The following is a 24,939-nucleotide window of genomic DNA, read 5'->3' on the forward strand; positions in this document are numbered from 1 at the left end:
AAAGTGAGAGTTCTTTGTCCTTTTCCTTGTTTGTTGGAGACTACCTCAAGCTTGGGCAGTTCATGAATCTCCAGGGGCTTCCTCAGGAATGACAATGAAACCAGGGTTACCCCAGGAGAATCTTCCTGAAGGTGTCCTGTATATTGTGATGTGGCTTCTCTGTCATTTAGACTACGCTCAGACGAAAGATTTCACTAAAATGACTGAGCAAGTGCAATTGTTCCTGCCAGATAGGCTGGAACAAAACAGAACAATAAACCCCCTGCTAGTTCCCCCCAACCTAAGAAAGCAGAAGCAAGAAAACACCTGAATGTTAAAATATAAGCTGCATAGTAGCTTCAATGACTTTCAAAGAAATGTTCAAGGAACTACAGAGCAGAGATCAGCAGACAACCAAGGAGTGGTCGAATCACTTAATATCAGGTGAGCAGTATTGGCATCTTTATTGCCTGTGAATATTGATGAGTCACTACATGAAGTATAAGCCATTAAAAAAAGGGCCCAGAGATTTGTCATGCTCTAAGCTTATCCAATCCCATCAGCAATAAATGGGAATTCCTGTTGTATCACATCTGCACAACACTGGATTATGTTTCGACTTTTAAAATTTGTCATTTTGACAAGTGTGAAAAGATATTGCTTTGCTTTAATTTTATTTCCTTTATTACTAGTAAAGTTAGATATATATTTACATACTAAGTAGAATTTTCTGTCCTGTGAATTGCTTATTTTTTTTTCTATCAAATTATTGCTTTCTGTGCATTCTTTATATATTCTGGATGCTATACTATTTAAGTTATGTGTATCACGAATATTTTCCCCAGCCTGTGGCTTATTTTTTATTTTTAATTTTTTTACTATTTATTTATTTATTTTGTATACGACTGTTCATTTTAATGTAGTGAGTTCATTATCATTAATCTTTCATGGGCTATTTGTGCTTTCATGTTTTATTTAAGAATTCTTTCCATACCTCAATATTGTTTATTTTGTTTTCTTCTGAAGTATTTGAAGTTTTAATTTTCAAATTTAGGTTAGTTTCCCTGGTGTATTTTTAATATTTAAGATAGGAAATCAAATATTTTTATATGGAGATCTTATTACCCATTACCACTGACTTATTTGCCTATCCTTTTCCCGATAATTAATCCCTGTTACATCCCGAGTATCAATACTTGTGGTCAGCTCTACTTCCACTGGTAATTTGTTCATCTCTGAGTCACCACCACATTTTCTCATTATTCTTATTTATATTTGAAATTAATTTTTTATATTATACTCTCTAATTAGTTATTATTGGTTCATAGATAGTTGCCAGTTTAAGTAGGATGATCTTGATCTGTCAATTTTACTGAACTCTTTCATTAATACTTTTATTATTGCTTTGAGTCAAAGAATCCTAGATTCTACTCTCAACTTCATCATTAACTAGTTTTGTGTCCTTGGGAAGTTATTAGTGTCAGTATTTGGAAAAAGGCAGGTCATAATATCTAACTCAGAAGATAGGGTTGTGGTGGAGGTTAAATAAAAGAGAATGTAGACAGCTTCACACAAAAATAGAGTGCCCCCAAATTCTGGTCCCTTTAAAAAATTTTATTTCTTTAAAATTCTCTGAAATAGTGTATGCTTACTAAAGGCTAATTAAATTAAATTTTATACATACCCTGTGAATCCCCTTCTTGCTATCTAAAGCCCCAGGTTACATGAAACATTTCTTTCTTGGTGAAATCACAAGCTTCATTTGTTCTCTCTTCTTGAATAAGAGTGTACTACACTACCCCTTTTATTAAGAAATTCAAAACATTAGGCTAGGGAAAACTATTCTGGGGGAGATAGCCACTTGGAGAGCACAAAAGTATCTCTTGGTTTCAGGTAAAATAGATATGTTGTACATGATTCATTATAGATATTAAAGATGTCAGAGAAAAAAATGGCCATTACAATGATGTGACTTTATAGTATTTTCCAAAAGAGCCATGTCTGTCATCAGTTATGAAAGCTGACCAAATGCTCACGATGACAGACAGACAGCTGGTTCTCATTCATATTAAGTTCCTCTCAAGCAAAAGGAATGTTAAGGCAATCTGGCCTCATATTATGTCGATTCCAGCCTAATTACATTTGTTATTTCCAGGCGATGCAGTAAATCAAGCTGTGGAAAATAGGTGGATATTTCACAGAAGTAATTTCAGAGACCATGGAAGACGATCACGTGTTCTGTTGAACTCTCTTCTGCCTCATGACAGGCCGGGAGAGGGGTCAGAGTGGGAAGCAGTCATATTTCCCTTTAAAGATAAGAAAACCATGTTTTTCTACATGTTGATGCAAAATTTATAAGAAACAAAGGCGTCTAGTTAAGGCATGGGGGTGGGGTGGGTCAAAGGAATAGACAAACCAGCCCTTGCAAGAGGCTTGCGGTCTCTCTGTTCTCACTCCAAAAGCTGCGGAGTCCAGCTGCTTCTCAGGCAGTTGTTACCTCCCCCAAACACACCTGCTATCCCAGAACTTCACTCTGAGGAGGGACAGCCTGGTCATTAATTAATGTCTACAGCACAGGGGTTTATGACCCTTCTGATTTCATTACAGTTAGAAACTCTGTAGAGTTTACACTCACTCAAATAAAGGCCAAATGCTTTTAGAATCCTTTAATAAACCGATTGCCTAAAGGCTAAATTCAGAAAGGAATCTAATATAGACACTGAACTATCATTTTGTTGTCTAAAAGTCTCTGATCAAATAAAGCATAATTCTTCCTTTAGCCTGTGATCTGACCTCCCATTAATACTAGCTTCCTAAAGTGTTATCGCAATGCAAGAAGAAAGACAGCACAAACGATTTTGACTTTAAAGGGCATTCTGGCTTTAAACACATTTTAAAATTAAGATTCATGGACTCTAATTTTTTTTCCCTATAGACAACAGAGAATTCACTCTCCATTGTTCAATGCATTTTAAAGAATTGGGTAATAAAAAATCTGGAATAGTTTAGGGGAAAACTGCCTGAAGGCTCTAGGAAAAAATGACCTCTGGAAGACCTACACAGCTTTGTGCATGATTTCTTGAGCGCACAAAATGAATCCATGTGCAGTGGAGGCAGCTGAAGGAGGCATGGCTCCATGGGTGAAGAGGAACTTGGTTTCAGCTGCCATGAAACAATCCAACCCAAGGGTGAAGATTTTCACTTTAGAACTCTTCTCAGAAATTAGGTCCTTCTCATTGTTTCTTATACCATCTTGTGTGAACTTGGCCAGTGTTCAAGTTGTTTAGCTTATAGCTCATTGGATTTCATCTGAGGAGCTTAAAAATCAGAGGTATGTGGGATGAGAATTAGTCATATGGGTAAAAAAAAAAAAGAATTTTCCCCTAGGATGTTCTTTTTTCTCACCTTAATCTGGTGCTATCTGGCAAAACCTTCGCTTTGGAAGGATTCCACAGGGAGGAACCAAACTAAGAAAAAGTTTTCAATAAAACAACTTCCACTTCTTAAGGAAAAAAATATTTTATTACTCCATTAAAATGCAATAAAAATGTAGATGAGATTGTTTTCTTAGGTTTGTTTTCCTCGTCCTGGATTCATTTTCATGGAGATATGGAATTTCAAAACTAAGCCAGAGATGTAAAAGGTTTTTGACATCCTTCTTTTGAGGAGCAGTTGCAATTCCAGAACATTCACTAAGGAAAACAAGTTTTAAAAGAGTATGCCGATTATGTAAATGGAGAGAAATGAATATATAGGTAACTGTATACACTGTCTCTGATATTGCCTTGGCAGATCGAGAGTACAGATAACATAGAAAGGTCCACGAGAAAAGCAAAATAAAGCCCTAGGAAACTGACATAAAATGGTGACTATAAGCAGTCACAACATTTTTCTTAGTTTCTTCTTTCTTCTACTTTATATGAAGTTTTCTTGAACCTCTCAGTTAATACTCAGGACGCTAACATTCTACTCTGTGGAACCCATGTTCCCAGTAGTGCCTGGATCGGGTCCCCCATGCTTGCTCCCTGACCTGGCAGGTATCCCAGGGTCTCAGCTGACAGGGATCCAGATTCTGATGCTGCTTTGACCAATAATGACCTGGGAGCCCTGGGGAGCCCTCTCTGCCTCTTAGTTTTTGCTTTCCTCATTCACTAGGCACAAAGTATTTGCAGTATGTTTTATTAATTAACTAATGCAGTGAATCTAACTAGGATCTCGGAGATTGAAGGTTCTCCTGTCCCACTCAACAATTCTCTCTCTCCTGCCTTTTTGCACTCATAAAAAATAATAGATTTTTTTGTGTCTTGGATAAAAAGATGGCACATCAACCAACAGTTTTTGCTATATGTGCCAGGAAAAGTATATGATTGGGTATTAGAATGAAACCCTGAAATTCTAAGTTCCAGCTTTAGGGTTTTGAACTTACGTCATAGTCATAAGAAATATTGGTTGTGACACATATGGCAACTTTGGACCTTTCAAAATGATTTTAAAAATGCATGCATTCCCCAGGAGGAAGCAGCTTTTCTCTAGGGCATGAGTGAGATTTCAGTTCAACTTATCCCCTCAGTTGGGTAATACTCCCCACCCCACCCCCAGCTCTGGGAATTGAACCTAGGGTCACTCTACCACTAAATGAGCCTTTTTAGTTTTTGTTTTGAGATTGAGTGTTGAAACTGCTCAGGCTGTCCCTGGACATAGGATCCTCCTATCTCAGCCTCCCAAGTAGAGTAGCTGTGGTTATAGTTGTGTGTCATTATGCCTGGCTGGGCAACACTTTTTAAGGCACTTGTTTAGAAAAATATATAACAGTCCAAAGGGTATTGACATAGGATAATCCTAGATCATGGAGAAACCTTACATCACCCAGGAAGATGTATGTTACTTGCAAGTCACTTACAGGTACAGTTTGATTTAAGACTAGTGTTGTCCAGTGGTCTCCAAAGTGGAAGACCCTAACAGACGCATAGAGACCTGTAAGGATACCAAAGAAAACATCATAAAGCCTTAATTTATAGTAACCTTAAGAAAATTAATCTTCTTTAATTTTTTGGTTTTTTTTTTACTTGTACTTGAATAGATGCAACATAAGCATTCTGATCATTTTCAAGTATGTAACGCATGGGCATTAGGTAGATTCATATTGTTATGAAAGCATCATCCCTATCCACTTCCATAATTTTTCATTATCCTAGACAAAAACTGTGCACCTATTAAACAACAATTCCCAGTCCCCTTTTCCTCCTAACTTTTGTTCTGTTTTCTGTGTCCATGAATTTTCCTCTACTGGGTACCTTGTGTAAGTGAAATCATATTATATTTGTCCTTTATATTGGGTTTATTTCACTTAGCATAATGTTTTCAAGCTTTATTCATGTTGTCTCATGTATCAAAGCTTTATTCCTTTTTAGAGCTATATAATATTCATATTTTGTTTATCTATTTAATTATGGATGGACATTTAGTTGTTTAAATATTTTGGATGTTGTGAATTATGCTATGATGAAGATTGATTTTAAAATATCTGTTTTCAATTCTTTGGGGTATATTTATAGAAGTGGAATTGCTAGATCAGATCATATAATAATTCTACATTTAAATTTTTGAAGCACCAACAAAGTTTCACTATTTTATATTTCCTCTATCAATGTATAAGGATTCCAATTTCTCTACATCCAAACCAGTACTTGTTATTCTGTTTTTGTTTATTTAAAAAAATAGCCAACCAAATAGGGGGTAAAATAATATCTCATTGTGGGTCTGATTGCATTTTCCTGATGATATATAATGTAGACCATCTTTTCATACTCTTATTGCTCATTGGTCTATTTTTCTATGGAGAGTTGGCTATTCAAGTCATCTGCCCAATTTTAAATTGGGTTGTTTGTTTTTTCACTGTTGCATTGTATATAATATATACATATTCTGCATATCCATCATTCAACAGATACATGATTTTTAATTAATTAATTAATTAATTTTTGCAGTGCTCGGGATTGAACCCAGGTCCTGGCACATGCTCAGCAAATGCTCTACCACTGAGCTACATCCTCAGCCCTAGATATACGATTTTTAAATATTTCTCTAATTCTGTGAGTTCCCTTCTCACTCCGTTGATTATATGCCTTGATGCATAAAACATTTTAGTATTGATGAAGAGTGATTAATCTATTTTTTTATTGCTTGTACACTAACTTTCACACTAACAGTGATGTTCACCCACTGCATGTATATTTTTAGGTTTTGTAGAAGGTATAGAACTCATATGTAGAACTCATACTCTTGTAGGAAGAGTATGAGTTCCATATCATGGGAGTGGGGTTAACATTGATGGCTTCAGATGATGGATCGTGTATTCAATGCATTGTAATTGAAGTGTCTCCCTATGTGGATTTTTTGGATCAAATTACTTATATTTCTTATTTCATATTGTTACTTACATATTTATTAAGTTAACTTTCACAGTTTTGGAACACATGACTGATAAAATGTCTTGCACAGAAAATTCAGAGACAAGATAACACTGTTAATGCAAGCTAAACCTAAGAATAAGAGCATTGTCAGAGTTGTCACTACTAATTATAGTAGGAACTCTATCTGTTACACTAGGAGGATCTGACAAGGAGCCAGTAAAAATTCATAAATATCAATGCAACTATTTAAAAATGTGCATTTATCTGTATTATTGTTAACAACCCATCAAACTCTCTTATATTGTGTGTTAGGTTACAAGTCAATGAGGGAGATACAAAAATTTGTAAGGAAACATTTATGTTAAATTTATCACATAATTTTAAATGCTTTTAAACATTATTGCATCCATAACATATTTTCAGATTAGGTTTATATCACATAAAATTAGTATTTGTATAGCTAACACTTATTAGGGATGCATCTTCTAATTTTTTTTGATTGGGGGTATTTCAAGAAATTTGAAATTCTCATTCCCATAAGGAGGAGAAAATTTACAGAAATATTTGCCCATCAGCTTTGTCAGGAGGAAACTGGCACAGTATTATCCCTAGAGTTTATTCTCCTTTTAAAAATGTAACATTGACTCGATTCCAGTCTGTTTGGCAAAAGTTTCCTGACAGATTACTACGAAGGCAGCAAAGGATTAGCACATTTGGCTTTAGTATTTATGTGAGAACAAGTGTACTTTTTTCATCTGTGTTTATGTAGAGTTTGTGTATCTCAAGTCGAGTAATCCTTGCGACAAAACGATTACAACCCCATGAGACTGATTTAATGCCAAGAGAAAATACCATAGCTGAGTTGAAGGATGAAGCCATTCTGGACCTGAGATGTGTTAATAGAGAAATTTCTCAATAGCAAAATTGTAGATAATCAATCACATTGAATCTGGGCTTCTCATGGTCCCATGCCAAGGCAACTCTATCATTAATCCAAGCTAATGAATCTGCCAGGGTCTCTGTTTACCCAGATATCCCACTTGTGGTGACCTTTCTGCCCATTTTATAGTTCATTAATACATCCACTGGAGAACAAACTAGGGCAAAACCAGAAATTTTATCTGCTGGTTTTATTCCCTTGTCATTTTCATTAGCATGAAAAGTTTGGGTTTTACATGAATTTTCTTTTTCTTATGGATCTTGACTTCACAATTATGTATAACCAAATGCCAAACAAAACTACTTGCAAAAAAAAAAATTAAAAATTAAAACTAGACAAGCTTTGCTTGTCGTGCATTATTAGGTAAACATACTCTAACACCATCTAAACTCCAAACTCCAAAACTCTGGAGTTTTGATTTGACTTTGGTAATAAACTTGTGTACCTCTTTGAAACTAAAAAGTAAAGCAAAGCTAGGCTGGACACTAAGCACATTTTCCACTTCAGACAGCCTGACGTTAATAGAGAAGGTGGTTTTCAGTTTGTGGTTATTCACCCCTGGTAGACTCTCCAAGCTGAGACAAGCTTATTGAATCATGGAGTTAGAAGGAAACTCAGAGATAGCACCCCTCGATTCTCCACTCAAGATTAGGGCAGGTTTTGTAGATTGCTTCTTTGGGGAACCAGTCTTTGAAGCTGAGTCAACCTGAAGACTGTGCAGGTGGAGCCCAGGAACAGAGATGAGGAGGCAGCTGAGCAGAGATAACCTAAAGCCAACAGAACAAAGAGCTTGCCTTTGTTCTGTTGGCTTTAGGAAGGGGTTGCTGATGGTGAAGGGTGGATGAGTTACAAGGCTCAAAGGAACAACAATAACAACAAAACCAAGAAGCCCACTAGGTGAGGCTTCAGGGTCAAGGAACTGATCTCTCAATGCTGAGCCTGTGGTTGGTGGACGGTGTTTTCAATGTGGAGCACTTCCACCTCGCCAAGGCAGGGGCTGTGCCTCTTCTGTCTCCCATTCCTGGCTCTGCTATCCAGCTTTGAATGTCTTATTTGTATTCCCTTCAGTTTTGGTGACTCATTGAGAGGTTCCCCCCTTGGCTTCTGCTCTTCTTGCTCTTGGAACTTTGCCTCCTTTCTGAAATCTGAAGCAAAAGCTTCCGTTTCCAGAGGAAGTGTTGACCTTTGCCATGGGCTGTCCTCTACGACATCTCTGAGAGCCTTCCTTTTTGCTGTTCTCAATGACCACGTCCCTCGACAGGAGGGGAGGATTCTGCTTCATAAAGTGGATTGCCAGCAGCTGGAGCCCTTCAGCTCCGGGATGCTCATTCTTTCTCTTTCCCACACATCAGCTTCTCTGGCTCTCCTGTGTTTTACTAGCAGTGAATCTGCTCCTTGGCCTTGTTGAACCTCTAACTTTCTGATCCTTCCATTTTTCTCTTCCCATATTTGGCTTCATAGATTTCTGAATCCCCTCATCCATCACTCCAATCTATCTCTTAACAACAGTTTCAACTTCCCTGATAATTTTTCTGTGCTCATCTTGCAGTTTTACCATGTTTAGTCCCTGATTCCACTGAAACCTGTTCACTCATAAGACCAGATGAAACAAAGCTCTTCTGTCCACTACACAACATAGCCCTTTGCCTATGCCCAGGATCCCTAGCACTCCTCTGATATCCCTGTCAACTTGTGAGTTTTTCCAAACATGCATTATTAGGTAGACATACTCTAAAACCGTTTGACTTTGGTAATAAACTTGTGTGTACCTCTTTGAAACTAAAAGGTAAGCAAAAAAAAAAAAGTGAGGCATCTGGATTTGGGGGTTCCACCCAGGGATGTGGAGAGACTATCACTCTGATCCTTTAAACAGAAGCATAGCTAGGCAAATTGAAAGTTCAGGACTTTTCTTGAGGCCAACAGAGAACTGAGATTTCAGAGCAACTGACCAGTATGACAACTAAGCATAGTATAAATAATTAGAACAAATAATAAAAAAAGAAAGAAAGAAAACTAAGCCTAGACTGCCTATTGGGTAAATGAAATGCAAGCATTTGTCAGCCTGGTAGAGTCAGAGGCTGGTGAGAACTCAGCTGTAATAGATATGAATTTGTGGAGGCTGAATGTGGGTTGGCAGGAGAGTGTAGAGCCTCAGGGGGCTGCAAATATATAAGAGCTCCCCTTCTCCTGCAGACTTTTGCTCTATGTATCAAATCAGGTGCTCACAAAAAAAGACTGACAAGACATCTGAGAAAGCGTCCTTCATGTGCAGTCCTCAAGGGTGGGACATGAAACTCCATCAGAAAGATTCTCCCTGATTTACACACACACACACACACACACACACACACACAAAGCACCTTGCTATGGAAGGGGATGGGAGAGAAAGTTGACAAACACTATTGCCTTAGTAAAAACCTACTGTAGCTGTGGGATAGAAACAGGAAGACCTTAATCCCGGAGACAGGGAAGATATATGTACTGGGCCATGACAGACAATTTGGGGAATGTGGCACCCAGAAGGAGCTTGGTGCCTGTCTAAAGCTGAGGATTAACGGACCTTCTCCCCAACCATCAAACCCCAAAGTGTTGAGTAACAAGAAACAGCAGAATATGTATGAGGGAGTTTCAAGAGCATAAAACAGACCTCCTCAGGGGCAGAGTGCAAAGGAAAGACCTAAAGCAGAATGGAACAAGCACTGAGAAAAACCATCTGACACACAATCGCCCAGACTAAGACCAAAGTATTGCTGGAGGGATTTGAAACGTGTGGGGCCCTGGTGGTATCCATAGCAACAACAAACCTAATATCCAGTACAACTCCTGAGCAGATTAATTCAACCTCCCGAACTAAAGGCTGAGCAGAAGCAAAGACATGTCCATTTCCAACCTCAAAAACATTTGCCATGGTCTTATTCTCTTCAATAAGATTTCTCATTTTTACCTCCCCCCCCATTGTTGGATATTTTTCTTGAAGAAAAAAAATACCAAACAAGGTAAACAAAAGTAATATACTGCCAAGAAGCAAAGAAATCATTAGGAGCATATTCAGGTGTAACACAGATGTTGTAACTGGCTAAAAGAACATTTAAAATAACAGTAATATGTCAAAGACTCTCATGTAGGGATTAGCAAACTTTTTCTCCAAATGATCAGATAATAAGTATTTTGTGTTTTATAGGCCACATGTAATCTCTGTTGCAGATTCTTCTGTTTTGTTGTTTTCAGTTTGGTACTAGAAATTGAACCCAGGAACACTCTTATCACTGAGCTATACCCCCAGCCCCTTTTTATTATTTAATTTGAGACAGGGTCCTGCTACATTGTGGAGGCTGGCCTTGAACTTGCAGTCTTCCTGCTTCAGCCTCCTGAGTTCTTGGGATGAAAGTCATGTGCCACTGTGCCCATCTACAAAATTTTCTTTTTTAAGAGAAGTTTTAAGAAATATTTTTAAAATGTAAAAAACATTCTAAATACACAGGCCATATAAAAGGAGACCACTGGTTAGATCTTGTCCCTACACCATAGTTTGGTGACCCCTACTCTAATAGAGAAGGTGAACAATGTGCTACATCAAATACTTATTTAATCAAAGAAATAGATATTATAAGAAAGAGGCAAATGGAAGTTATAGACATTAGAATTTTAAAAAGGACATGGTAATAGACATGAAGAGTGCCTTCGCTAGACTCATTATTAGGCATGAGAAGCCGAGGGAAGAATCAATGAACACGAAGATAGGTCAACAGAAATTACCAGATCTAAAACACAAAGAGGGGAGGAAAAAGCAGAGCAAAATTACCTAAATAAAACACAAACAAAAATCAAACCAAAACAAAACTCCCTAGAGCATTGAAGACATGTAGGATAGCATCGGTCTAACATATGTGTAATTGGAATGCCAAAAAGAAAAAAGAGAGAGAATGAGGCAGAAGAAGCAGTCAATAGCAACCAAAAATTCCCCAAATTTCTTAACAGATATAAAACAGATGCAAGAAGCTCCTAGTACATCATGAAGTGTAATTACAACGACACAAACAGAAATACAAACCAAACCAAAACATACACTCACACTGCGGAAAAAGTGAAACATCTTTTTTAGTGACGTCTGTTGGTGAATTTGAGGTAGAGGTTGCAATTTATGTCCCAGGTGGCTAGTGAGAAGGAAACAGAGGAATTTTGAATGGACCAATGATTGGACTAAGGGAAGCAGTAACACATTTAAAGAAAACAAAACCAAAAACAAAAACAACAAAAAAAACCCAGAACCATCAGAATAGCTTACGTAGATGTGTAAACAAAGAAACTACCTTTCTCTATATCTAAGTTTCAAAAAACGATGATGTCCAGACTCAGGCCAAGAGTGATAGCATGTCAACATGGTGATGAAGACAGAGAGGAAATCCAGGATAAACAGCCATCCCTGACCTTGGTCCCATGCCCTGTGTCACATCCTTTTGTTTAACCTAAAAGAGAAAGGGAACCCTAGAGTTAGGAAGTAAATCTTCCACAATCATAACCAAACCAGGTTTCTGTTTCCTGTTGAGAAAGCAGGCACTGGGTCAGGAATCTGGGCCTCCTGTGACAGCAGCACATTCTTAATGAATGTTTAGTGTAGTTTCGACAAAGACCAGACCCGAGACCTGGCTATTCCTTAGCCCTGATGGAGGGCTAAGTCTGTGCTGTTGTTGACAAGAATCTCTCTCACAAGGCTCTAGGACAGCCATGGTCCAGACTCTGGGCCAAGTTAGCATTCTGTTACCTCTGACCCCATCCCGGGCACCTGAGTCCTGCATCATAGTGCCCCTATCAATGTATAATCTCCAACTCAGCCCTGACCTTAACATTGTCTGGTCCCATTTTGCTTGTTTTTGTTCGTTTCCCTTTTTCATTCCCCACAGCAGCTACTCTAATCCTTCAAGATTATTCAATTTTATTGCCCTACGACATCCACTTCACTCTTAACAGATGATCATGCTTCGTCCTTCATAGAAAACAGAGACCCTCGCTGCTCAGAGGAGAAAAACATGTCATATGTATTGCATTTCTTATACACAAGGTAGTGCTTTTGTTCTTTTTATAAAAGATCTCATTAATATTAACGTCATCTTTATGTAGACTGATTATTCCCTCCTTTCAAGAAGATATGAAGCCTTAGAACGTGAGGGTTCAAACTTAGGTCTAAGGAACTGCTGAACCTCTGTTCTTTTATTACCTACCTTATGCTTCTTCTAGAAAACACAACATATCAAAAGTTAATCTAAACCAAACCTTCTTTCTGATCTGTTCTAGAGATGTTTTAATAAGGAAGCAAAACATAAAGTTTAAAAATCCTTTGGCAAGATAAGGTCCAAATACAAATTAAATGCAAGTGCAAATAGCTGATGTGGAGATGTTTCTGCAAGCAGATTTTAACAAGGGTGGGGATGGGGGTAATGAGCAGGATGAAGAGAAAGTCGGGGAGGAGAGAGTTTACAGGAAGGCCCCAAAATGTGAAAAGATGAAAACAGGGAACTATATGCACACATGAGTACTTCACAGTTTTATCAAGTATTGGTTCTGTCAGCAATTGAATGTACAGGTGTACTCAGGGAAGAAGAAATAAAGAAACAACCAAGGCATTTATCTTTACACACACATGCACACACACACACACACACACTCACATACACACATAAACAAATAATGACAGAAAAATCAGAGAGTAACTAACATGTTAAGGGTGCCATGTTAGGCACAGAACCCCAGCTGGCTAGAGCTTGGAATCAATACTGTGTCCTGAAAACAAGCATAAGCTAATTATTCCATCAGGGATTTCAACTCACAACCAAGGCCCCATTTTATAAAGCTCTATCCAACTGAGCTCACTAATACAGAAGAATCTTGTGAGGAAAATCTGATGTCAAATCTAAAGCAATACATGCCACATCATCCCAGCGTCAGTGCTTCTATTGTTATGATTAGCCCAAGGAATTTTGGGAAAAAAAAACAACTTTTTTACAAAATTAAAGAATTATCAAGGATTCAGTAGTTTAGATTTAGTGCATGTCAAAGTCATAAATAATGATTATACTCTCTGGACTTAATGAAATAGCTACTTGTACTTTCAAAGCAGAAGGAAAGATTTCTTTTCTGCCATATATATCACAATGAGAGAATTCTACAAGACATTGGAGCTATTACTAACATTCTTCACTTCCAGAGGGAAAGTGAGAATTGACTTCCTAATAACTCATCTTCCTGGGTGTTTAACTTATAAAGAGAAAAGAGTGGTTGTTCCAGTTGATGATCTGTTGACCTTATTGCTCTCAGCTTGTGGCAAGGTAGTATATTGGGGTGGGAACTCATGGTGGAGTAAAGCCACTCAGCTCATGGAGTTATTACAGTCCCCTTCAAGGGCACATCCCAGTGACCTATAGACACTCCATAAGGCCCCACCTCTCAAAGGCTCCACCACTTCCCAGTACTGTCACTCTGGAGACTGGGATTTTAACACGTGGACCTCTGCCCAAATTATGGAACTAGGCATATTTAAATATCCTATTCATTCAAGATCAAAATATTTCTTAAGCTGTTTCTCAATGGCAGAAATTTTTATAGGCTATGACATAAAGGTGACTAAGATATCTGCACACAAAGACTATATCACAGTGAAGAAATATAGCCAATAAAATGTAAGCTAACAAATGAGCTAGAATTGATTATTAATATTTTTTTTTACTTTTTTCCCCCTTCCAGATTTTTTATTGGTGCATTATAGTTCTAAATAATTGTGGGATTTGTTGTTATATATTAGTACATATACAAAAGATAATAATATAATTTGCTCACTATTCCTCCCCAGGACTTATCCGCTCTCTTCCCCCATCCCATCTCCTGGTCCCTTTCTTCTATTCTATTGATCTACTTATGCAGTCACAACCCCACCCCCATCTTTATTTTTCTTTTTCCTCTCTAGAGTCCATATATGAGAGAAAACATATGACCCTTAAACTTCTGAGCTTGGCTTATTTTGCTTAACATAATGATCTCAAGTTCCATTCACTTTCCTGCATATGACATAATTACATTTTTCTTTATGATTGAATAGGATATCATTGTGTATATATACCACATTTTCTTTGTCCATTCATCTGTTGATGGACACCTAGGCTGGTTCCATAATTTGGCTATTGTGAATTGTGCTTCTATAAACATGGTTATTCATGTATCATTATAATTTGATGATCTAATTCTTTAGGATAAATATCAAAGAGTGGTTCAGCTGGGCCATATGCTGGTTCCATGCCTAGTCTTTTGAAGAACATCTATACTAATTTCCATAATGGTTGTACTAATTTACAATCCCTCCAACAGTGTAAAAGTGTTCTTGTTTCTCCACATCCTCTCCAGCATTTACTATTGTTTGTAGTCTTGATGACTGCCATTCTGATTTGTGTGAGATGAAATCTCAGGTGTAGTTTGATTTGTACTTCCCTAATTGCTAATGATATTGAACTTTTTTATATATGTATTCATTGTTTATATTTCTCCTCTTGCAAAGTGTCTGTTTAATTCATTTGCCCTTCTATTAATTGAGTTATTTGTTTTATTTGCTGTCAAGTTTTTTGAGTTCTTTATATTATCTAAACATTAATCCTGTGTCAGAAATGTAAGTAGCTAGCAAAGATTTTCTCCCAGGAAATTGATTATCAAATGCAGATACTACATAATTTCTCAAACTTCAAAGTTATATTCCCTCAGATTCACAAAGTGTTGGAAATTATAGATAAGTTGCTGTGGATTCGATCTGTTTAATGGGTGGGATGAAAGCTCTCTAGCAGTACTCAGCATTTCTTCAGTCTTCATTATCATACACATCGGCATTTTAAGTCCATCTCCTATTTTCTAGCACTAGGAACTTAGACAATTTTTTTTTTAACTTCTTTGACTTTCAGTGCCTGGTCTGAAAAATGATGTAGGTTTTCTCAACCAAATAGCACAATATAACCCAAACACAGGCTACTTGGAAGAAAACAGTACTCAAGAAATATTAGTTCTTCTTTCCAATGGAAAAAAAAATGGTGTCTCTTACCCACTTTCAATGGCCAGGGGTAATTTATGTTGAACAAGAGATATAAAGAATACTGAAATACAGCAAAGAATCTGAACTATGTTACTCGGCAGAACAATTTTATCAACATACATATAATTCCTCTGAGAACATTGTTGGCTTTAAATACAAAGGCAGTTCCATCATAACCCTAATTTTCAAGATAAAATTTATATCTGCTACATCATATTTAACTTTTCACTAGTGATTTACAACTGTCTTTATCTGTAAGCATTTTTCTTCTGACTTTGAGGTGAGGAACAGAGCAGACAATAGGTTAAGGGGAGAACTGCCTGTTTAACTCAGAACTTTTCATCTCGAGGCCCTCATCTAAGCATTCCTTGTGCAGGTAGAGGTTTGCTATTTGAAAAGCAAAGGAATCAAGTTTCTTGGCTCTCTGGAGCCTGAGCATTTATCAAAATAAACCCGAAGAGTAGGGCCCTGCATGGACCTTTGGAGATTAGAAGAATGCTGTGCATGTGGTAAGGGGCGTAGGAGGGGGCGATGATTACACCTGAGGGAACTGGCTTTCTGGAGGTTTCTCGGCTCCCATCCAGCTGTCTCTCTATTAGTAACAAAAGCCTAGCCTTCCTCAGCCCTGGGCATCTGGCTTCATCCCCAGACGCTGCCCTGAGGTCAGGGTAAAGCGCAGAGAAAACATCTGTGTGTTTTAGACTCAATGCTTGATATGGCAATAATGATGATAAGAATCAAGAATAATTATATTCTCTATAATTATAAATATATATTTAATATTTATATAAATTACCCATGTAAATAACAATATAAATAACATTATAAATAGTAATCTTGTGGGCTGGGGTTGTGGCTCAGCAGTAGAGCACTCTCCTAGCACATGCGAAGCACTGGGTTCGATCCTCAGCACCACATAAAAATAAATAAATAAAGGGAAAAGAAAAAAGTTGCAGTCATTGTCTTTTTTAAAAAAAAAAGCTGATAACATTTTTTTAAAATAATAATCTTGTTAAATGCAAAAATTTCTATAAAAATAAGCATTATTATTACAGAGATAATAGTTTGTTATACTTAGAACTTCACAAGCATCACGTCTTTGACCTTACAAACAAAATGCTTTGATCCAGCTGCCATTGTTTTTCAGAAAATAATTTCATAGAAAAGAAAACAGAGTCAGTAAAGCAAAGTGACTTCCCCAGGTCACCTAACAGGTAAGTAACGGTGTGGGAATGTGAGTCCACGGAGAAAAACTCTGGTATCTGAGCTGTCATATACATTGACAAATCTATATGTAGCTGTGTTATTTATTATTGATACAATGACTTGAACTATCAACAACATTATCTATTGTGATCAATGATGTCTTTCCCAGAAGAAATACAGAAAATATATTCTTTCCTTCCATACAAGCTGCAGCTGCCTTCTTAGATGGGACTACAGTTCAATCGACAGATACAGGAAATCAACTGAGTGAAAAAAAAAAAAAGAGGGAGCAATTTGTGATTTGAAGAGGGTACTTACATCATTGGCCTTTTGAAGTCAAAATTGGTATGTTTTCTTTTTCTTTTTTTAATGTCAATTCATATTTTAGTCTTCGTTTTTCCTTTTTTCAAGTAAATGACCTCATGATGGTTTACATTTTGTGCTCATGGACCCAAAGCCCTGATGATTTCATACATAACCTTCCAAGCCTTGGAATATTATCTTGGACAATTGCTGAGGTCAACTTTGAAAATGTCTTTCAACCTTATTTGCTGCTGTGTTCTGAGGTAAAGTTTGTACCTTCTGATATTTGCTCATAAAAGTTACTTTCATCCAAAATAAATGTCCTGACTTCCAGAAAAGCTAGTGCAGGGTAGGAGGAGTGCTATTATTCACCTCAAAGGACTCCTACAGAGCAGTTTTCTCCTGAGGTCCTAGGCAATGATGAATTGTCAGAAGCTAGAGTTGCAGGTCACAGACTTGGCAGTCTTTTTCAAAGATGTCATCTGAAGCAAAAAGACTTAATTCAGTTCTTTAAAATGCAGCATAAGACTTCTTTTGACCCTGAGGATAAACATTCCTCACTCATCCATTTTGGTTATCTGGAGGTTTTAATGTATTTCTACATTTTGCATAAAATAGGAATACTGGGAATTCAAAACTCAAGTTGACTGATTGGTTTAATATTTTGGAGTATTCAAATTAGTTCAGAGCATTCCAAACAGCTTCATTCATTGGTATGTGTGTCTATTTGTTTTAAAGTTACACTAACCTGAAAAATGAGACTAAAAGATGATGAAAAGAAGATTGAAGAAATTAGCTGGAAAAAGAAGAAAAACTAGCTTGGCTTCAACTTTCTCTTCTCAAGTCCACAAATAAAAATGCCTTTATTCATCTAAGAAATACTGTGTGTACTTGCTATGTGCTAGCTGTATGCTGGGAGATACTTCTATGAAGGAAAACCAGGTTTCCCCACCCACATAGCTTAGCACATTTTGGTGGGGGCTATGCCAATAATTACATCAAATATGGTAAGTGTCATACAGCATGAGTTCTAAAGCTTGAAGGATTTAATTTGGTTTGGGGATTTAATTTACTATGTTTCTAAAGGGAAGAATTAAATGATTAAGAGTGTAGGGGAGTGCTGGGCTTGTGGCTCAATGGTAGAGTGCTTATCTAGCATGCATGAAGCACTGGGTTTGATCCTTAGCACCACATAAAAGTAAAATAAAGATATTGTGTCCATGTAATACTAAAAAATAAATACTAAAAAATGAGTGTAGGGGAAAGGAAATATCTTAGTTTCATGGCTGAGGGTCCTATAAGAAAGGAAGATTAACAAGAGAAGAGCATACAATGTTATTTGAAACAAGTTTTACATGACACAAATACTTCTGGAAATGAAGAACCAAAGAAACAGATAAACCTGTGCATTTTTTACATTTAGACTTGATAAAGAATACACAGTCACCAAGAAATATGATTGGAGATTGAAGAGAAAGAACTAGTGGTAATACATTGGAGGGACTTCATAAAGAACTGTGAGTTCACATTCTTTTTTGTGTCTCTGTGTCTTCAAGAATAAGAACATTCTTTTCTTCCAGGTATAGCATGGGCACCTCTGGAAAATAGGACTTCTGATCTGCTTCAGAATCAGTTCAGAGAATTTCTTATGGCCTGATTCAGAGGAGAAGGGTTCGGAGAAGGTCAGAGAGACCTTTTGGCTTCTGCTGGTTCCTCAAAAGCCAAAGTGCCATACCTTGAAGTAGTTTGCCACATACTCCATCAAGAGCCCTGGTCAGAGATATAAAACACAGACTTCCCTGGTAGCTAATAGTGAACACTCTGCAAAGTAGTGAGCTTCTTGTCACTGGCAGAAATCAAATACAGACCTGCCATTCAGAGATTTCTGCTTGAAAAAAAATCACTGGAGTTGATTGATGCTTGTGGATATGCAATAGTTTACTTTAAGTAGTTCCTGGTCTTCATGAGAAGGTCAAGAACTGAAGTCTGGACATCTTTACTGACAGCCTTAAAGCAGAAATTTAGGGCACTAAAACAGGTGTGAGGATTTCTGACTTTTACATCTAATATGGTGTATATATGACCTCAGTTTAAAGCACTGGAATCTTGGGGTGGCTTACTACAAATGAAATCCCCCTGTAGAAGCCAAACCCAAGCCTCCTCCATTATAATAAAAACAAGGTGAAATGATTTGCTTTCATGTTTTCAACTGTGCTATATTTTTTCAAAACATTTTCTCTCATTATTTCCTCAAATAACCATTTTTCTTTCTTATTTAATGAGTAGAATCTGAAATGATTTTTTCTCAGTTACAAAATCTCAGCTCTCTAAATGATTTTTTTAAAACACCACCACAAATATGCTTCTCAACATAGATTTCCTAACATAGGCAGAATCCATGGACATTTCTAAATACTTTTGTAACATATAGGAAGTCGTTGGTGTTGCTACAAGTAATTACCAAAAAGATCCTTACACTGAAATGTTTTTCTTACTGACAAAGAATCTTGTGTTTTAATCAGAGTTTCAATCCCACAGAGCAACTGGGATACATCTGATACACGTGCTGAGAACTGTGAAGAAACAAAATTTCAACAAATTGAGTTTTAAAGATCAAATTGGCTTTTACTGGTGATTCTGAATCAAGCTGCATTCAGTCTACAAAATAGATGGGCGTTCCGCTGGGCGTGGCAGAGCGATTGGTTTTTGTAAGGAAGCTTGAACAGGAACGAAGAGACAGCACAGCAAAAAGTGGAATGGTTAACATCAGGTTACTTCAGGTTACTTTCCTTGTGTGGGTTAAAGCAGAGGGAACTTCCTTATGCCAGCTTAGGTAGACCAGGTCACTTTTGATTTGATCGCTTACTGTGAATCTTCTAGTTATTATTATTTTTTTGGGGGGGGGATTTTATTATCATCTTTCTTCCAATTTCTCAGAAAGTCAGATCTTACAAGTAAACAGCGTAGGCTTCCTTTTGGTCATGTGGAATCCCAGCTTGAGTGACTCTATCTTGCTTTGGTCTATTGAGGCCTACTAGTGTAGGTACTCAGTCCCAAATCAATGGCTCCCCATAACTTTTATGTAATAAAACCAGAGTCATGAGGATTAGGAACCTTTTTTTGCATTTATTATTTTTGTATATCTTGTTTCTTTTTATAAGAGAGATTTCCATTTTTTTTCCTTACAACTCTCCTGTTACTGCTTATTTGTAAATTTGAATATTTGATAATTATAGGAATAGTTAATTCCAATTAATATTATTTGAGCCACTATTATCTTCCTGGTATTCTTAGTCACATCATCTAAAGTTCAGAGAAACTAGACACTCTTTAATAGCAGAGTGGAATGTTCTGAAAGACAACCACCTCAAACAAACCATGAGGCAGGTTGCCCTGTGGGTCCTGGCCCAAACAGCTTTGTTATCCTTGGTAACATAAAAATGAGCTTTCCTGAGACAGAAAAGCATCAAAAAGCAGAGAAAAGTGCAAAACATATAAACTCTTAAGCCTCAGGTGATTTGAAAATGAAAAGAAAGGCATAGCAAACTTATTTGAAAACACTGAAGGTACCTCTACAAGGGGACCCTTCCCTGAGCACCACTGAGAATGTCCCATTTTTAGTAAGTCAAACTTTACATCCTTTTACATATTTGAATTTTATTTATTTTTTTTTGCACTGTGTCTGCTTTGGGGAGTAAATCTTTTGCTGAAGTTACAGAAACTTAAGCCCTTAGCATACAAGTCAGGCTGTCAAGGTTGAGCATGGGTGATTGTCCACTCCAAAGTTCTAAATTAATCTCTCAAATAGAATGCCAGGCAGCACTAACTCAGCACACATAACTTTAAGAACTTCTTGTGAATCCTTTACAGATAATTTCTTAATCATTTTCAGGAGAATATTTCTGAAAGACATATGTAGTGTGAACAGCCATTCTGCTCTTCCTGATGTTAATAGTACTCCCCAATAAGTAGTATTTCATTCTGATGCATCTCAAGGGACCAGAAAACATCTCTTTTCATGAACTTGAAGCAGCAGTTTTGCTCTGAAAAAGAATTTGCATGGAGTAGACCTGACTACATCCCAAACCTTTTCAATGGACAGATAGTTGTGGAATATCATTTTAGGTTTTATGAAGAAAGCATACTTCTTATCCTTAAGGATATTTATTTCTCTTACTTTCAATATGTAAGAGAAATTCGAAAAAAAATTATGTATCACCAATGACTACTGCCAGACTTGAAATGCCCCAAATCCTGTGAAATATGCTAGTGTTATTCCACAGCATCTATTTTAGTTATTTCTTAATTAGTCCATGAATTCTTTAAGGGCAGGAGTTTTAGGAATGTGAGTATGTGTTACCACACACTTGTTGGTTGATGTTTCAGATCATAGAGAATCTACTTTCTCTTTTGGTGAATTGTTTTCTTCTATTCTTCAGTGTCTTGGAATGTCTCTAAGAGAATACCCAGATTTTCCCATACTGTTGCATCATCCATATATAGGTGGCATAATGACTTTCTTATAATAAGTTGATATGGCATTATATAATTAGAGAATCTTAGGAAGAAAGCTGACTTTGAATAGTCATTAACTCATTCCCTGACCTAAAGCAGAAGTGTGACTTTATTTTTTCACTCTGTCACCAAATGTATGGTGAGGTTTCTTTCATGTTTCATATAGGCTGCAGATGAGGGTGGTTCCACACATTGCTATTCATTGTTGGTAGATCTGAAGGTAGGGGCGGAAAAGAAATATCATTTCCTTATCCATTGCTAGGTTGACGACCAACACCTCCATGACAAAAGAGAGATAAATGAGAGAAAAGTGTAAAAAATATATGTAATCAAAGTTTTATGTGACCCGGAAGCCTTCAGAAATGAAGAATCAAGGAAATGGGGATTCTGCATCTTTAGGTTTGCTCAAGAGTGGATGGGTGTGTGGAAGAATGGTTGGATAAGAGGGGATATGATCTAATGGTAACAGACCAGGAGAACATGGCAAGGCCAGTTAGGTCAGATTCTTCTTGGCACCACTGTGTCTTCATCCCTTTTCTCCAAGGATAGGGCAGGACACCTATCTCAGGAGAGTCTTGAAGAGAGGTCAGAGACACTTTTCAGCTGTTTAGTTTTCACAGATTCCAAAGTATTGTATTTTGGGGTTCTGTGTACAGAACCCCAACAGGAGCAAGATTTTTTTCTGTAATAATCTGTAATCATCTGATCATGTGAAGCTGGATCAGCATGAATGAACGACCAAGGCAAAGTGATTTAGACCAATAACATGTAATATCCCTGAATATCAAAAAGCAAGCCCTTTCAGGATAAAACAACTGTGAGAGAATGGAGGCCCCAAGAAGACAGACAATAGGACTGACAGCTTAAAACCAGGGACTGAGATCTTTTTTGAGCAATACATTTTCCCTCAACTCTTGCTCCTATTCATCTCTTTCCATGGCTACTTGGAAATTAATGCCACCAAGCTTTTCAGTAACATTACCACTATAGGAATGTTTTTCTCCTGTAGAATTTAGGAAACTAGCAGCTCAGAAAAATTTTTTATTTATTTTAAATTTTTTTCTTGAAATACAGAATTTTATTTAGAAACTGTTTAACAAAAGTGTGTGTGGGGGGGGGCAACCCTGTCAACAAGACAGATGGAAAATAGGTTTCTGATAAAATGGAATTTTAGGGCAACAAAGATCTAAAAGGCCACTTTGGAAGAATGGCTAGTTACTTGCGTTTTTTGACATTTTTAGTCAAAGAATCTGGGTTCTCCTCTGAATTTCACACAGAGCATGCACTACACAGCAATTTTATCATAAAATACCTGTTTTCCACATATATTTTTGGACAAGCTACCACCATAAACAGATCAACACAAACCTGTCAGTAGTGAGTAACATATATTTTACACAATTCTGCCAGACAAAGGGACTGAATAGGCCATGGGCAAAGCAAATAAGGTGAAGAAATTGAATATTTTCAGTATTAAGAATTAATCCAGACATGGTACTGTATTTCTGCAAAAGAAATTAATATTTAGTTAACACAATAGGGAATTTTCTCTCTAAAAGAGACTAGTGAAATACTGGCAAAGTATTTGGCTAACAATGGAGAGCCATAACAGCAGATATTGAAACCACCCCAGCCTTGTAGATTCTGAGGCAAAGATGGCCTTCACTGATCATGCCTTTGCTAGAGGTCCAGCAAGAACTTGCAGCACAATCACCTGCTTGCTTACTTCCAATAGTAAGTAGCAAACTTAAGGAGCCAAAGAGGAGTCTACAATGGGCAAGGGGAGCAGAGAGGAGAAACATGTTATTTGTAAACTTAAAAACAGGAAGAGAGGACACAATCCTTATCCAAATCTCAGAGATGTGGTCAAGTTCCCCCAAATAGGGGTTAGATTAAAAAACTGGACAAAACATTTCCCATAAAGGACAATACATAGAAATTTCAGGAATGAATGAAAAAACCCACATCTCTGGGCTGAAAAATACTTTCTATTCATCCAGGCAACCATGCATCTTGCTTTTAGCAGGGATGCAATTGGTCAATGACACCAAATGGCTTTACAGAGAAACTTCTTAACTCTCCTTTTGAGCCAAAGCCTAGAACTGTGAGGATTTAAGCAACCCTGTAAGACCTGTGACAGCAGGTTCCAAAAGGTTCTGAGATCTGGCCCTTCTTTCCCAGACAAAATGTTAGACACATGTCATGTTACTCTATTTTGAAATATGGAAGCATACTTTAAATATTCTTAAGGCATTTGTTTATTGAAACATTCTCTGACAAGATTTCACATTAGTTTTAAACTCAAGTTGGTCTTTGCATTTCTCTACTGAAGTCTCCACCTCAGTGGATTACATCAGAATACCTCCAGCAATCAGTTGACCACCATCCTCAAGGCGAGCCCCACCCATGGTCAACTTTTTTTGTTTGTTTCCCAGGGGAATCAACTAGATGTTAATTCTAGTTGCTCTGCTGGTGTAGGTTGTTAAAACTCTTCTTGTTCCTCCTTTGGGGCCCCTTCATTGGGTGTCACAAAGCCTTGGTCTCTGGCATAGAGAATGTCTACAATCCTCTGCAGTATAGGGTCACTTTCCCCCTCATTCTCCTGGCAAATCAATTCAATGTTCCTCAGCTTTCCGAAGTAGAAATCTCTCTCTTTCTCCAAACCTTCTACAGTATGCTTCAATACGTTGACCCGCTGCATCCATTCGGCTGCTTTGCTGTCCCGGTCTCCCATACCAGGATTCTTTCGCACCACCCCTGGGGCGACCTTGGGAGTTGCGGTAGTTTTCCGTGTCGAAACGGTTCTCTGGAGAGCGGCATTGCTGGAGTGGAGGGGTTTCTTCTGTTTGTTGGGAGCTGCAGCAACCAGGGAAGGAGTGCCTGCAGTTTCTCGACCTTGTCTGGCAGCTACAGGGTCATAGTCTTCTCCTTTATAGTTCGCATCAAAAAATTTCTTGAACCACTGCGCGAACTCAAAATTGTCCTGAAATTTTCCTTTCACTAATTTATCCACAGGAATTATTTTGTCAACTCCCATCTTCTTAAAACCTGCTTGTAGTATTTTGAAGTTCTGGATATATTCATGTTCTATCTTGGCTTGGAATTTCACTTTCTTCAAGGCAATGGAGCAAGGGAATAGCATGTCCATAAACTGACAATAGGCAGCCCCCTAGCACAACTGTTTGATCTTTGTCACATTCAGCTGCAGAGACTCATTGATCCAGGCCAGCATGTCAAGTCGACTTAGGTCGGTACGGGTCACTGCCATCTTCCGTTGAGTCTTCCGACTCCTTCAAACTGCCGATCCTGCCCAAGCGTGGTGATCTCACCCGCCCCAACACCTCGTGACGTGCTGACGTAAGCCAGAATTAATTTTTAAAATTAAAAAAATATTTTTATTATAGATTAAATAAACCTATCTGCATGCTGCTCTTAGACGCACAGTGACAGAATAGTATTTCAGTTGTAGGTATTTCTCTCTTTTAAAAATCAATATACAGGATTTTTCCAAAAAAGGA

The 24,939-nt window shown here is 37.5% G+C and overlaps 2 pseudogenes; both read right to left on the minus strand.

Annotated features, from left to right (window-relative positions):
- The window catches only part of LOC124080859 (small ubiquitin-related modifier 2-like), a 46,263-nt pseudogene extending 22,434 nt beyond the window's left edge, over positions 1-23,829 (minus strand).
- Positions 23,830-23,903: 74 nt separating this feature from the next.
- LOC124080860 (microtubule-associated protein RP/EB family member 1-like) lies at positions 23,904-24,689 on the minus strand (annotated as a pseudogene).
- Positions 24,690-24,939: the final 250 nt, after the last annotated feature.

Source organism: Marmota monax, unplaced genomic scaffold, assembly GCF_021218885.2.
Source record: "Marmota monax isolate L192 unplaced genomic scaffold, Marmota_monax_Labrador192_F-V1.1 WCK01_AAM20220418_F8-fsc00048, whole genome shotgun sequence".
Lineage (NCBI taxonomy): Eukaryota > Metazoa > Chordata > Mammalia > Rodentia > Sciuridae > Marmota > Marmota monax.